Source organism: Mustela nivalis (assembly GCF_964662115.1).
Source record: "Mustela nivalis genome assembly, contig: HAP1_SCAFFOLD_781, whole genome shotgun sequence".
NCBI classification, from domain to species: domain Eukaryota; kingdom Metazoa; phylum Chordata; class Mammalia; order Carnivora; family Mustelidae; genus Mustela; species Mustela nivalis.
The window spans coordinates 194864-199440 of NW_028135883.1; the positions used below are offsets into that span (position 1 = coordinate 194864).

The 4577-nt window shown below is 55.3% G+C and overlaps 1 pseudogene across 1 annotated transcript; it reads right to left on the reverse strand.

The window, feature by feature from the left end:
• Positions 1-217: 217 nt before the first annotated feature.
• LOC309857492 (IQ motif and SEC7 domain-containing protein 3-like) lies at positions 218-3605 on the reverse strand (annotated as a pseudogene). The gene is made up of 2 exons (XR_014316543.1): positions 2404-3605; positions 218-596 (listed from the first exon to the last, which is right to left on the reverse strand). The product of XR_014316543.1 is annotated as an IQ motif and SEC7 domain-containing protein 3-like (transcript).
• Positions 3606-4577: the final 972 nt, after the last annotated feature.

Genomic DNA, 4577 nt, shown 5'->3' on the forward strand with positions numbered 1-4577 from the left:
TGTGGAATCACTGTATTTTCTTGCTCTAAAACCCTTCCATCTAACTCCCTTTTCCTGACTTGTGTTTGCCTCCACCAATATGAAACTGAACCCACATGGGGAGCAAGCCAGCCAGTGGGGGCTCAGGGGCTGGGCAGATGGCAGCAAGGTGGTGGGCTGAGGGTCTGTTCACCAGGCAGAGATAGTCCCCGTGTAGACCCAGTCTGGCCCCACAGGGTAGCAGGGAAGGAGGCCTTTTCGTCTCCTTCGACCATTTCTATACCCCTGGTGCCTTCAGTGGGACCCAGCCTGGAGCCCGCTCAGTAAATGCAGGACCCCAGGAGGGGGAAACAGAGACTGGTCAAGATACAGCAACGGGCCCAGACTCCAGGGGTCCTGTTCCCTCCCCTGTGTCCTGTGGGACTCTGGGCCATGCGTGGGGAGAGGGGCACTCACTCCAGCACATCGTGGTTGAACTGCTTCTTGCTGTTGCCTAGGAACTCCCCCATCATCTGCCCGCTGAGGCCCTTGTGCTGGAGCAGGAAGTGGGCCACTCCGATGGGGGTGTCCGGATGAAGCCTCGGGAGATCAGGAACTGGATGCCTTTGTCTGGGTTTCTGGGGGTGGGAGTGGAGGTGGGAAGAAGAAGTAGAGAGTGAGCCAAGGCTATCCACGACTTCCTTCCTCCCTTTCTTCCAACCCAGGGAAGCTACAGAAGTGCCTGGAAGTTTCTGGGAAGAATTCCATCTAAAAGCCAGGATTCCTTCTGCTGCAGATGGGCTCCTTGTCCCAGGGGCTTCACCTAGGAACCTTGTCTTCATGAACACCCCCACCCCCCACCCTAATACACACACAGGAGTGAAGATAGCATGGGGAGAGAAGGAGTTAGGTCTGGCAGACGAAGAGAATTCCAGAGCAAGTGGAGAGGTTTCTTTTTGTCTTCCCTGAAAGGCCCGGAGGCTTGCCACAAAGGCCCTTCCACCCTGTCTGTGTTCTGTCGTCTGTATGCAGTACTCGCCCCAGAAGCAGGGCTCTGGGGAGCAGAGGGGAGCTCTCCTACCGCACTGGCCACAGGGACACAAGAATCCTGCTCTCCATCATTCACTTTCTCAAGCTCTAGTCTCTACGTGTGGATGTAGGTACTGTGTTTTTAGGCAGATGTGCTCACAGTATGGCCTGCAAATCCATGCTGTTCCCTGAACTGTATCCGACTGGTTCAGGAGAAGCTAAGTACAGAAACAGAGGGCAAGCATTTAGAACCTTTTATAGCACTCTGACATTTTTGGGATAACCAAGCATGTGATTGTTTTTCTAGCAACTCATTTTTATTGCATTTCACAAAAGTGTCACCCACCACTTAATGGGTGAAAATGCAGACTGGTCCTTCACTACAGAGAGTTTGAGAACCACTGTCTTGAGGGATCCCAGGGTCTGCGTGAGTGTGAGCTCACAACTCGCCTTACTTGTGTGAGCCTGCTTCTTTTCTGTAAAATGGCATAATAAGGTCATCTCTAGATATTTTTAGGAAGTTTTCAGATGTTTTATGTAAGGTGAGCTGGGAACAGTAGCTGTTCCTCCCTGGAATAGAAGTTTCTGGAGACCAGGGCATGTGTCCTCCTCATCTCCATGGTCAACGCGCCTGGCATTCAATAAGTGACAGTTGAGTGAATAAGTGAACAGACACATGGCTGGGAGAGATGTTCAATCTCCTGGCTCGGGGCTCTGAAGGAAGGGGTGAATGGAGGGTGGAGATGGGATTTCCACGGGAGGGGTGCGTGTACACTGCTGGCCCCCGGCTCTCTACATTCTAGTTGCAAGGACAGTTCTGGCTGGGGCTCTGGCTGGGGACTCTGAACCAAAACCCTTGTTCATTTTCCTGCTTTCCTTCTCCTGTTCACTTCTGTGCCACCTCTGTGTCCTTGTCACTGCCCCCTTTTATCCCCGCCCCTCTCCTGCCTTTTACCTGGATTCCTTGTGCTCCTTCTCTTCCTTCTCACCCACCCAGACCCTCCCTTGCCTTTCCTCGTTTTCCTCCTTGCTTCCTCCTTGACGTCATCCCCCTGAGACGATGCTGTTTCCTTGGCTTCGGGTCTGCCTGAAGGATTTCGGCTCAATCCTCATACGACCTGGACTATTACTTAATACTGCATTTTCTTTTCAATTCCCTCACTTTTCAAGCCCTAGTAAGCAGGAATAGTGCTGAAAGCATGGGCTTGATGTGTTGTTTTGTCCCTAATCCTGAATATAAATTTGTGAACCATTAAAAAGAAAACGTGCACCCCTACCCAGCACCTCCAGGAGCAGGTGCGGCACAAATGTCACCAGGCAGGGTGCTGGGATGATGCCATTGTAGCTCCTGCCCCCTCCCCGCCGACCAAGAGCTTCCCGGGTCTCCCCAGAGCTCCCTAGTCGGTGCTCACTCACATGTTGGAAAGGTTGAGGCCGATGCCATAGAGCCGTTTGCGCAGGATGTCCGTTGAGAGCGTGGGCGACTTGCAGCTGGCGGGGTTCTCTCAGTGGTAGCGCGGCAGGCTCAGAATCATGGCTTGCAGGGCCTCCTTGGAAGCTGAGGCTGACGCTTCCAAGCCGACTTGGCCAACTTGGTGGACTTGCTGCTGCTGCTCAGGGGCAACGAGTTGTCGCCAGCCTCAGCCTCAGTCCCTTTCCCCACCTCCCCAGTCCCCTCCTCCACCACCTCTGCCTCTGCCGCCACCGTGGCCCCCTCCACCAGTGCCTCCACAGCAGCCCCAGAAGGGTGGGTGCTCGGGGACCCGCTGGCTCTGGCCTCTGCGCCGGTGGTTTCGGCGGGCACGTCCCCCTGAGCCGCGGTTGTGGCCACCGAGGCCTCCTGCCCCGGGCCTCTGCCTGCTCGGCTTTGCCCGTCGCGGGCTCCGCCGGGGCCTGGGCGGTCTGTGTGCCCAGACAGTTGGCCACCGACAGAGCCGTGGCAGAGAAGACAAAGATGTTCTGGTTGGCGATCTGCAAGGTGACGTCCCAGAAAGCCATCAAGAAGGTACTGCCGTGGCCCTGGGGCAGGCCGGCGGCCTTGGCGGTCTCTTATCCCGGAGCGGGCGCGGGCGCGGGCGCGTGGCAGGCACTGTCGAGCTCCTACATCTCGGCCTCTAGGCCCGGCGGCCCCGCGCCCGCGTGCAGGGCCTGGTGGAGCTGGTAGGTGCCGCTCTCCGGCTGGGAGCACATGGTCATAAGGCTCCAGGTGCTGAGCGCATCGTCGATGGACTTGGCCAGGGACTGCACCTGCTCGGTGAAGGAGTCCTCCAGTGTGGTGAGCGTGCCCGCGAAGGTGGGCGGCAGGGAGGCCGAGCGCACCAGTGGCAGCCCCATGAGGCCGTAGCCCTCCATGAGCGACTTCTCGGCCACCAGGCTCTCTGCAGTGGGCGCGCGGACTTTGCGCAGGGAGATCCGTCGCGGCAGGCGGCTCTCCAGGAGCGAGTTGCGGATCTTCTCGAAGTTCTTGCTGAGCTGGTACTGGCGGAAGGCGGTTTGGATGGTGCAAGCGGCGCGCCGGGACACGAGGTGGCCCCCGTACTTGTGTTCTAGCATTTCAATCTGTGGCAAGAACAGGTAGGAGAAAGAGCGCGGTGAGGCCTGGGGCGGGGGAAGGGAGGGGGTGCGGGGGGACTAAAAGGTCAAAGTCTGAAACTCCAGCATGTCACGGCCTGGGATACCAGATCCTTGTCAAGACTCCTAGATGTGTAGGATATAGGACTGGCTTCCCAGCGGTTGGCGATTTCCGGGGGGCGGGGGTGGAGCGGGTAGAGGTCAGGGCGTTGCATTTGGGGATCAGATAGCTGTTTGTTTTAAAGCGTTCATATCAGAGATCTGTATGTAAGTCCTTATGGGTGAAATACACGGGATCTTGAGTTTGTATTAAAATACTCCATCAAAAAACTGGAACCATTAGAGGAAACAATATTAACAAAAATTGTTGGAACTGGGGGGTGGTTATCTGAAAGTTTACTACACTATTCTTTCTACTTATGTGCACATGAAAACAATAACAAATTAAAAATTAAACAGGAATGCTTAAAAAATAATGCTGCTCCTCCCGTTCACCTTTCTTCCTCATCACTGCATTGCGGAATTTCCCAACCCTGGGATCATCATAAGGGGATGACTGGGGATTGATCAACGTGTTCCTGATACCCAGCCCAAGGGCTGGCACATAGTAGATGCTCAATAAATGTGAATTTAATAGATGGAGGACAGAGGAGTGGGTGGATGGATATTTTAAGAGTGGGAGTCCCTCCAGGCTACCATAATTTGGGCGCCCCATAATTTGGGCCACCTCTGTTCCCAACAACAGGAGCTGTACAATCAGGGCAGGGCTGGGTGGGGCTGGTAGGCACATGCTACCTCACGTGGGCAGTGTGAACCCAGGAAAACTTGTGGCAAGGGACCGGTGTTTCTTCAAGGCCCTTACTCGCCTCCTTCCAGCTCTGTACTCCTGCTGTGGCCATTTCTCCCCGTCATGTGGCAATGCTCTCACTCTTTCTCCCTTATTGAAACCTCTTAGAAAAGAACCAGAGAGACTTTCCCCCTGTGGCCAATAACCTTTAGCCACATTGGCTCACCAGCCA